Below are 11,498 nucleotides of genomic sequence, written 5' to 3' on the forward strand. Positions count from 1 at the left end.
GCATTTAAACAATTTCTATTCAGGATTCAAAATGCCCTGATTTCAGGAAGCCCTGAAATAGATCAGTTTACCTTTATGGTAGCTTTAGACAGTTGCAGAGTGTATCACATCTGTGGCTTTTGTACTTCATCTGATATTGAAGTGAATCCATTTTTATCTTGAATTCACCATGGGATGTACTGCTTATGAACAGAATTGAGATACTATCAGCAGATGCAAGTCAATTTAGATAAAAGCCAATACCAAAAATACCTGTTCAGCAAAAATGGTATCTTATTTACTCTTTTGTTCTTTCCTTCCTGTCAGATTTGCTTAGAGATATGCCCTGTTTCTGTATCATCTGGGGAATCTGTTAACAAGCATTGGTAATATTTTGCATACACTATCTTCACGTACGAATATTAGTGTCCTTTTAAAGATGAAATAGACACAGATTACATAATGTATTCAAAAGTCAGGACTGGCTAGTGGAGTAGAATACAACTCTGTCCTCGAGTTTAAAATGCAAGACCACTTTTCTTATAAATTATGTGATACTTCTTTTGTGCTGGTCTTTTAACTACTAATATGAAGTTACACCACGTAATCCAGGATAGTTGTTTAATGCCAGCTTTACATCTATGTCCTGTCCATTTAAGAATTTAGAGGTAAAGTCAATCTCAGTAAAGGAATTCTGATTTCAGTTTTATAAGTGATGGAATCAGAAGATGAGGTGAAACAATAAATAATTGTATGTGTATCAAACACCAGAATGTCTTTGAAAATTGTAGTGGCTTCTCTAGATAGTCTTGGAGGTACTTCATGATCATTATAATTGGGAAGTTTCTCTTAATATCCTCATAACCAACCTTTATTTGTAGCAAAGGCAGATGAGAGAAACTTTCAAACTGTAAGGGTAGTGATACATTAAACTATGCTTCCCATGGGAGTTGTTAGATTTCCATTATAGAAGTTTTAAGAAGAGGTTTATGAAACATCTCATAGGGATGGACTGTAGTATATTTCATATTGCCTGTGTGCAGAGATGGGCTTAGGTGATCTTTTGAAATGCCTTCCACATCTACATTTCTCTGATTCTTTATCTAAAATACTTAGTGTCCACTAAGAGCCTTTTAGAATATTTAAGGACATCCATGATGTTTGATTTATGCTAGTGATGGGGATATAAAATCAAACATGAAAAATGGCTGTAATAAGTATATTTGGTCTTGGATTTTGTTAATGATGTGTGGATTTGTGATAGATTGTATTTATGCTGCTAAAGATCTGCTGTTCCTTGGTTTTATTTTTAGAAAGTTGCCACAGCAGGTAAAATGACATTTTTTATGTCGAGGCAAAACAAAGAAAAGCAAGGAGCTAAGGAAACAAAGACTAGTGTTATGTTCTTAGGGGATGCACTGCCTTTCTTTCTACCAATTTTGGTACAATTTATGTGACTTATGCTCACACCTTTAGTTGTCCTTGAATTAGCTTGCCATATCCAGAACGTATCAAACTTGTACTTAAAAATCAGTTTGTACTGAAAATAGACCTGTAAAGCTCATTTCAGACCAATTTATAGTTTTGTCCTCTTGATGTGAAAAGCAGAAGCATGACCTCCCCACAAATTCTAATTAGTTCACTTTTTTAAAGGTACATTGATTTTAGTTTCTTGCACAGTGCCACAACTAAGGTTCGTGCTCAATTTCTGTGCAAGTTGTTCTGACTAAATATTGCAAACTCTAAAGGGGAACTAATCTATTTGTATTTTTCATGTGCGGTTCTCTAGCTGAATATTTTCCTCTGAAATCTTAGTTCTTGACACTGTGTCAGAGATGACAGTTTAAAATTGAGAGCCTTGCCAAGATTTCCTGATGAGATTGGAATATTGTTTCAAGCAGGGCTTCACTGCAGAATACAAGTGTAGTTTATGCTATGAACTTCAGTAGGCAGCAGTATTCAGCATAGATTAGTACCTTTGTTGGCTTTGGGAAGTTAGTTGCTGTGACTTGGGCAAAGGGGGAGGGAAAGAAAACTGACAGTTTCTGAGACTCTCAGCCATGTTGTCCAAGGGATGGACTTTCAGATCTTCCCTAGTAAATTGCATAAGATGCACAGAAGAGAGAACATTTGTCCATAAATGAATGAGGTTTTATTTTGAGAGTATACCAGTGCAACATGAAACTGCAAAACTTTGACAGCTGAATTCTTTGATGGCTGCTTTGGAGTGCTTCCTAACTCCATCCTCTCACCTTCTTAACAGAAATTGAGATTACCAAGATAACAGTGTATTAGCTTCTTCATTCCTCTTTAAGATAAAGGTCCATATTATTTCTAGAATCAACAGCATGCACTATTAAAAGTCAAGTTTTCTTTTCCTGCCCATGTCCCTAGCTGTGAATCTTGGCACTTATCTGACCCTTCAGTGGACCAGCTCCTCCCTTACCTAGGAGAACTGCTGGGGGAGTAGGATTAATGCTGCCTTAGCGTCCTGAATTTGTGCAGCACAGCTGGACAAGTGCCACCCAAGCCAGCAGAAAGGAAAATAAACCAGCTAGGGCTGGTAGAAGAGGGTTGGGATGGTTTCCTTTATGGGTGGTCAGTGTGTTGGATCAAGTTATTACAGGCATTTTTAAGTCACTATGCCAAATTTCAGACCTGTCTTCAACCTTTTTGAGACAGCAAAAGCAAATTAAAGTTGGGGATATTTTACTCTTTAACTGTTGTTCGCTCTGAACTTCTGCCTAATGGCTGCTAGCACTTTGCATTTAAATATTTTGCTTGGGTAAGTCTTTCATCCTGGAAATTCTGATAAGTAACTTCAAAAGTATTACAGCAGTCTGTAGTTTGTGCTTGTGGAAAAGAAGTACTTCAAAAATACACAAAAACCAAATTGTTTTACTGTATGTAAACTTCTAGATGACAGTTTTTAAATTTGCATTATTAAATTCAATGTAGTAAATCCTTCCAATAAAATATATATATATATTTATTGCAATTAGTTTTCTGGAAGAGGCTTGAAGAGGGAGAGAACAAATCCCTTCCCTAATAAAGACAGTACAACTTGTAGGGATGATCTGGAAAATGTTTTGGTGGACTCTTAAAAGCTCTTCTATTCTCTTCTGTTACCAGATGCCTCCCGAACTGTCACTTCTCATGTAGCTTTCATTAAGTAGCATGAACAGCCGTCAGAGTGTCACTAGTGATCGTGTAGACTTGCACCTAAATGTAACTTCACAGATCTACTGTAATGCCTTGCGAAGTCTCATCCACCCGACAGCTTTGTTCTCAATGAGATGTGTGATTTGGATGAAGCTGTGAATCAGAAAGTGTTGGTTAATATGAAGCATGACTTCCTCTACATGTTTAAAACTTTGAGGACCTTATTAATACCAAATTACCCAAATGTATTCACTCTCTGGTTCCACAGCCATCTTGTTTGCACTTATAACCAGAAGAGGTGCCCACACTATTTTGATTTTAAATCACATATAGAAAGATAATTCCTGCTTCATAGTCTCTTGTATACAGAATAAAAGGTTGTATCTATAAATGTGTTTATAGAGAATGTTAATGTAGTTAAGGCTGAGTTTTTAGTCAGAATGGTAAGTTAATTGGTTATGTATTGTGTTTGGTTACATATAGGAATTGAATTGCAAGGGGATTTGGTGTGGTGCTGAAGAGCTTAAGAGTTCACAACAGTAATTTATGTAGGTGTCAATGAATTTGTTATGCCAAGATGAATAAATATAAAGTATGTAGTTAATGCATAGGTTTTCTGCTGTCAACTTTCAGTTTACCAGATGTGCTGTTTACTTACTTTAAGACTGGGTGATGTCTCCCTAGCATAGTTTTGCAAATAACCTTTCTTAGGAAATTTCCACATAGTTACAAGCTTATGTATTTATGAATTTCTGCCACTTAAAGATTTCAAGAAATTGTTCTAATTTTGCTGTTTGTGAAAGCATCTTTTGCTTTTAGTGGCTGTGGAATTGCAATTATAATATCAGGAAGATGTAGAGGGAGCTTGTTCACTCAGTAAAATGCACTTCTGTTGAGACCTCAAGCCATACTTACAAACAGTATCTCTAATGCCCTGCTTTCTGGTGGGATTTCACATGCATGGAATTTTCATGCTGGTTCTTTGCAAGTAATTAAGGTGTCATTCTCTGAGATCAGATGCATTTTCCCACCTGTAAATGTTGTTTAACAAACTCAGCCCACAATTATCTTTCCTTCAGTTTTGTTGTTTGCTTCTGCCTGAGATGCATTACTGTTTATATCCTAACTCTGTAATTAATTCTTTTTTTCAACTATTCTCATGTATTTTGTTTCACAGTATACTAATTCTGAATTTAGTCTTGCTATGCATAATTTATTTATTACTTGCAGTGTTACATAAAATTTCCTCCTGATTGCACCTTGTCAGAGTGGAATTTTTTTCTTGGCTACTACTGAAAGTCAGGTGTCTGTTTGCTGTATTAGAAACATAATTTCATTTTAAAAAAGAAGTTGCTGTTAAGACACTTCAGCAATGATTCAGCATATCAGAACAAATGCTGTAAACATGCAGTTTTCATTTTGATGGTAGTCACTTCTCAGATAAACAAGCAGAAAAAAGAAGCTGAGAGACATGGTTCAGCAGTAGAGTGCTCTGTTCTTGTCCATGTTTCATTTTAGAACAAACTGCACAAAACAGCACCTAGTTCCAATACAGTCTAATTCCATAATCTCTGAGTTACAAGAGGTTTGCAAGAAGGCTTATTTAATTATGACTCATAAGTACAGAAGAGACTCAGTTAATTCCAAAATCTTTCTTTTCCATAATGAATGCATTCTTTAGTCTCTCAGTAGAGACTGTTAAGGGACCTAGATTGATTAATTCCCAACACACACAAACATGTATTTATATATGCACACATATTTTGCACTCTTATATTCACTTTGGGCTTTGACATAGTTGGAAGCATTTGAACTTAAAAGAGACGCTGTTGCTGAGTTACTAAGACCCTTTGTTTTCCATTATTTACAGTGCTCTGTTCACAGCTGAGAAGATGAGTTCTAATTTCCAGACTGATTAGCTGGTACCTTATTTTTGAAGCGTTCTAGAGGAAGATGCACTTAAGTCTTGATATATATCAGAAAATGAAATTCCCTTGCTATTAATTAATTTTAATGATTTTTATTCAGATTAAAGGAAAAGCATTAATTAGTAAAGTCATTAGTGATCGTGAAAACAAGGAGATTTTGAGTGATTACATTTAATACAAATGAAGGTAGATTATGCCCAATTCTGCCCCATCTAACAATCATCTGTACAAAAAGCATATTGTTTGGGGCAGTGGGGGAGAAGCATAAGACGACAGAATTCAGATTTGCTTATGCATCTGGCCTAGATTATTGGTAAGGTCTGTGATAGCACACATTAAGAGAGGAAGTAGCTATGGAAAAGCAGGAAGGTAGATATGAAAGTTAAGTCAAAATATGGATGGTGAGAAAAGTCCCGTTTTTTTAATCTTTATTATTATTATTCCATTGTGTGATGAAAGGGAGTTGGCATCTTTTTTTCTTACTATAATTGAGTTGTTGAACAACCATGGTGGATTATGTGACACTTTTAAGTGTTTTAAGTCATTGGGAATCCTTACAAGCAGAAATTCCCCAGCTCAAGTGAAAACTATGAATTTAGTACAAATATTGAATTATTGTGTCACACACAGATGATTGATGGTTCCTTTTGATCTTACAAACTGGCTGTATTCAATTGTGATTTTACGCAGCTCTCAGCAGCTCTACAAAGCTAAAACAGAAGGCAAAAGAATGACTGGGTGTAAAACTGAAGTCTCTACTTAAGAGACATGGTGTTTGCAAATATGAAATAATGAGAGATGGGTAGAAATCCCTATTTTTCTATTTCCACTTTTCCAGTTCTCCTGTTGCCAGCTAAATAGAGATATGAATAGAGTCTTGGCAATATGGTGCCCAACAGTCTCCCCTATATCTCAGTGAAATACTGGATATATTGTCTGCTGTACTTTCTAAATTAATGTATGTAAAGGCTTTTGGGTCTAGGTGACCAAAGAGTTAGTTCTGAACAGAATACAGATCAGGACAGCTGTTTCAAGGCCACTTTGTGATTGTCAGCTGCTCTAGTGCTGCAGCACTTATGCAAATTGAAATAAGCCTAATGTGGCTGTAGAACATCCCACATGCCTTTTTAAGGATCTGCAAGTGGTCAAGATTGTTTATTGGCTTCTACCACTGAGATGAACAAAAGTGATGCTTCCTCTGTAATAAAGGTGTGTAGCTGCTGCCTCCGTAGGAAATAGGCATGAGGTGGTGCCTCTTCAGAAAACACGTAGAAGACAGGATTTTGGATTGTTAAAAGAACTGGGGTAGTCTATGGATTTAAAATAAACTCTTTATTTTGGGAAAATGATGTGTACAGTCCTTTAGAAGTGGCATATATTGAGAATGGTATGGTTAATTCTGCACAATTAAGTTTCATGATAAGTAAATACCAGTTTTATGAGACTAGATGAAGTACAGCATTATTTTCTCTTTATGTTGTTAAAAGTTCTCTGTTGGACAGACCTAATTCAAACTTGTCTCTTACTTCTACCTTAAGAGTCAAATTGCATGAAGTATGTTTCACTTTTGAACAGTTTTGGGGATTTGGTTTCTTGTGGTGGTTAGGGTTTTTTTCAGCCCCTGTATTTTATTTTAAAATCTATACGTTGAATCCTTGTTTATAAAGATTGTGGAGAAAATCCTGGTCAGCTTGGCCCCTTCCATTGAAACAACAGTCTATTGAAACAACTGAGATTTTGCTCTACATCCCCTTTTTCTGTGTTTTATCTGCATTCCACTATAGAGCTATTCCACCAATCTAGCTGAAAATATACCTTCTCCCAAATGACTCTGCTAGTCCAGTTATTATATAGGTATTTCTAGCATGTTTAGACTATACAGTGTAATATCAGGTTAGTGAAAACTGAACATGTAAGCTAGGTCTGAATAAGCTGGCGTCTTGCAGTAAAACAGAGAAACTCTGTCAGCTCAAATAATCTACATTTTCTTGGGACCCCACTTCTAGTTAGGGCATCTCCTTTCATCCCAATTGAAATGTACCAGCCTGTATCACAACTGCTTTGAATTTCTTTTTCACAATTGTACAGGGCTCTTGCTGGCTTGTTTTGTGTTGGGGTTTTGGGTTTTTTTTGCTATTTTTCTTCCCAGACACCCTTAACAGTTAAAAGTATGACAAAGGACACCTACCTTCCTACAGTGAGGGAATTCTCTGCTTGAGATGCTTGTGGTGCAGTGCTCATTCCCTGGCATTTCCACTCCAGTTACATAAAATGGAATAACCTCACCAAGTTAACACAGCTTTCAGAGAGTAGGATGCCTGCTATTAACCAAAGGGTTATTTGCAGTCTTGAAATTTTACTACAGATGTACGTGAGACTTATCCTCACCAGCAATTACACCTTCCCTCCACACTGCTTTACAGTTTTAAAAGCTGTCAGGTTTTGATTGCTTACCATTCCATTTCTGAGGTCAGGGACAATGGAGATTTGAGAAACACATGCAGCTACAACATGCCTGAGCTAGTGTGCTTTGTGACCTACTTCTGTCTCTGAATTCCTCAGGCTGGAAATATGCGGAATTCAAGTTTGAAATATATTTTTTATGGCACTAGAAAAAATGCAGTGACAGGATGCCATATACTCAATGAAGTCATTCTACAGTGATGAAGGGATTAAACTGACATATCTGTACCCAGTGCTTTATTTTAGGCATGCTAGTTTCAAGATATTGTGAATTCTAGCACCAATTAGGAGATTGGTATGTGATAACAGCATCTGCAGAAAAGACAACATGCTTCCCCCTGTTGTGGTCAGTCATGTAGGGTGTATAATCCAATCCATAATGCCACAAATTCGATTTCCAATATATTTTTGATTACTTTTCTATGTGAAAAAATGCAAAAAATACTTTGTCATTGCCAGTAATACAGGATATGCGGCTTTTGTTCTGTTATAGTAAGTTTAAACATTTAAAAGAGGAGCCATTAACCTAATATGTTGGTATTAAAAAGCTGTGTGAATTCAAAGGAAAAAAATAACATGCAATTGTCAAATATAACAACATTAAACAAATACACAAAATCTTTCTTGGTGTCCTGAGTTAAGTGGACTGAGAGCAGTCTTAATATGCCAAAATGGTACCGTGCTACTCACAGACTGGAGTTGTATTTGATGCCTTCTTCAAGGTAATGTCAGAGCACCGTTTCCTATGGTGATGCCCAATGGTAGCCCACTATGCACCGGAAATTGCTTTACAAAGTAACTGAGAAAGTAAAAACATTGCAGAAATCTAAGGGAAAAAACAAAACAAAACAAACAAAAAAACCACCGTGTGAAGAAGTAAATTTTAAGATTGGTTCACTACATTTTAGCCTATTTTTTTTAATTGTATTTGAAGCTGGGATAATACCAAATCAATATTTCTTAGCATTTTTTCCTAAAAACACTAGAGCATTCTTCAATTTCAAGTCTGCTAGAGCACTGTCCTTCAGAGGGAGATTTATGTTCATACCCTTCTGGTGAGTTCAGACTTAACGTGTACCAGAAGGAAAGGGCTATGCATATTATTTGATGAAACCAAACAGCAACGAGCTTGATTTGTAACGTGTAGCGATGACCATATTTCAAGCAATGGTCAGATTGATGTGTACCCTGCATACTGCATGCCCACATGGAGACACAATGAATATAATGAAATCTAGTCTGTCCACAGTTCACATTGTGTGTACAGTCACGGAGGATTAAATGGTGTAAATGGTTGTTGAAGCCTTTTTTAGCTTCAGGACATTCTCCCCAGTTGCAGGCACAGGGACCACAGCCCAGTGTTTGGGAAGCACAACCCCACTGGTGTGGGATCCAATTGCCATGTGGGGCGCATGCAGGTGAAATACTTGTCATACTACAAAGGCTGCTGACCTGCCCCTGTCCCTCTTTATCTCCCCTGCAGCTGCCTCTGTCTTATTGGATGGAGATAACCACAGCTGTCAAAACAAGCTTCTGCTACTGTGGCTGATGCACAGAGCAACCACTGAAAATCTGGGCAACTCCCAAGGTAACGGTGGCTCTAACACTTTTTAGATGGTGGGGTTATCAGTGGAAAATCATTTAGTAGACACGTGTGTGTGTGTGTATGCAATGGAAACTTCAAAGAAAAACACTGTGTAAAGATCACAGGAAATCCATTACCAATTAGCAATAACAAGATGAGAACGTTTTGTGTTTAAGCAACAAAAAATATTGTAATAGATGACCTCTTAGGTGCACTCAACTCTGTAGCAGTAGCTTGATGGAACTCAGAAGATAACCCTCCAAAAATCTGTCATTAGCACTGGACAACTATTGCATCAAAAGCTTCCTTTGTAACTTAACAAAGCTCACATAACCTTTTTCTTTTAGCAGAGGAGCTTGTTGAGTCATGTTTGTGAGCCGCTGCCAAATCACTGCCTTGCTACCAGACAGCTGCAATCACATTTTCAAAAGCTGCTGTTCATATTTATTTCCTGTAGTGCTTTGTACAGTGTATTCACTTCTGACATAATGAGAGCAAAGACAAAAAACAGAACTGCCCATCATTCAAAAGACTGAATAGACCAAATAACTTAATGCCTGCCAAATGCCACCATGATTCTTCCTGAAGCTTCTCCATAACCTTCCCTAGTTTTCATTAACTGTATTTGCAGTTCTTCCCTGGGAATACCACTGTGTTGCACTGGGTCTCAGCACGCTCCTCTTGATTATTTCCATCACAGGGAGCCAGATGCTTTGGTGGAGCAGAAAAAAAATATGGATAAATATGGATAAGTACGTTCAGTTCTTTGCCCTGGTACATATCTGTTGCATGAAGTTTAACTTATAACAGTGCACAACAGTGCTGCATGGAATTCAGAGTGACCGTGTGGTTAAGGTTGGCAGGGACCCCTAAAGGTCATCTGGTCCAAACCCCATGCTTAAGCAGGGCAGCCTAGAACTGGGTGCCCAGGCCATGTCCAGATGGCTGTTGAGTACTTCCAAGGATGGAGACTCCACCACTTCCATGGGCAGCCTGTGCCAGAGCTTGGTCATCCTTGCATGGGAAAAAAAAAATTCCCCATGTTCAGGGGGAACCTCCTGTGTTTCAGAGTGTGCCCATCACCTCTGGTTTTGTCACTGGGCACCAGTGAAAAGGTCCTGGCTCTGTCCTCTTTGCACCGTCTCTTCAGGTGTGTACATACATTGATGAGATCGCCCTGAGCCTTCTCTCCTCCAGGCTGGCAGTCCCAGCTCTCTCTGCCTTTCCTCAAAGGAGAGATGCTTCAGTCCCTCCATCATCTTGCTGGCCCTTCGCTGGACTCTCTCCAGTATGTCCTTGTCTGTCTTGTATGGGTGATCCCAGTACTGGACACAGCACTGCAGGTATGGCCTCACCAGTGCTGAGTAGAGGGGAAAACATCCCCTCCCCTGACCTGCTGGCAACACTCCCCTTAAAAAAGCCCAGGACACCACTGGCCTTTCCTGCAAGGGCACTTTGCTGGCTCATGTTCAACTTGGAACCAAATTCTATTCTTCCCACTTGCTTTCCAACTGGGCAGCCCCAAGCCTGTCCTGGTGTCTGGGGTTGTTCCTCCCCAGGTGCAGGACTTCGCACTTCCCCTTGTTGAACTGCATGAGGTTCCTGTCAGCCCATTTCTCCAGCCTGTTCAGGTCCCTCTGAATGGCAGCACAACCCTCTGGTGTATCAGACCCTCCTCCTGGTTTGGTGTCATCTGCAAATTCACTGAGGGCGCACTCTGCCACATTATACCGCGCATTAAGATGTTAAACAGCACTGGATGCAATTATTGACCCCCAAGGCGCACTGCTAGTTACTGGCTTCCAACTAAATTTTGCGCCACTGATCGCCACCCTCTGGGCTCACCTTTCATCAGCACTTGTGCCGCACTGGGAGTACGAACCATCCTGGCGGCACCCTCCCAAACCACGCCGGGCAGGCAGAGCCGGCTGCAGTGCCAGGCCTCCCGCCGCCTCCTCTCCGCCGAGCGCCGAGCCCCGCACAGGGCACGGCGCTGTAACAGCCCCCCCCAACCCCAGGGCGTGCAAGGTCACCCTCTGGTGACTCGTCACGTATGGGAGACACCGCTCAACCCGTCCGCTCGCACCGAGTGGCGGGTCGCTCGTCACACTTCGCCCGCCGTGTGGCTTTTCACCTGTGCACGCAGCCCGGCCGGCGGCACGGTCTGTGCCTCCGACACGCAGTGAGCGGCCGCAGCGACTCCTCGGCACGGAACCATCTCCGTGCAGGGCTACCGGCCCCACAAGACCCGGCCGCCGAGGAGGGCGTCATCCCCCCCCCCGCCTCTCGCAGCCCCGCCCGCGCTCCCGCCGCAAACGCGCATGCGCGGGGGGAGGCCCGCGGCGCGGTAGAACTTACGTAATATTTCCTTATAGGGTGAC

General features: G+C 40.1%; 1 long non-coding RNA gene across 2 annotated transcripts; it reads right to left on the bottom strand.

The window, feature by feature from the left end:
- Positions 1 to 1,960: 1,960 nt before the first annotated feature.
- On the bottom strand, positions 1,961 to 11,395 carry LOC139826487 (uncharacterized). 2 transcript variants are annotated; one of them, XR_011736577.1, is made up of 3 exons: positions 11,252 to 11,395; positions 8,223 to 8,358; positions 1,961 to 3,294 (listed from the first exon to the last, which is right to left on the bottom strand). It is a non-coding gene; the product is annotated as an uncharacterized lncRNA (long non-coding RNA). The 2 variants fall into 2 exon arrangements; XR_011736578.1 differs by having other exon boundaries at positions 10,963 to 11,395.
- Positions 11,396 to 11,498: the final 103 nt, after the last annotated feature.

Source organism: Patagioenas fasciata, chromosome Z (genome assembly GCF_037038585.1).
Source record: "Patagioenas fasciata isolate bPatFas1 chromosome Z, bPatFas1.hap1, whole genome shotgun sequence".
In the NCBI taxonomy this organism is placed as follows: Eukaryota; Metazoa; Chordata; class Aves; order Columbiformes; family Columbidae; genus Patagioenas; species Patagioenas fasciata.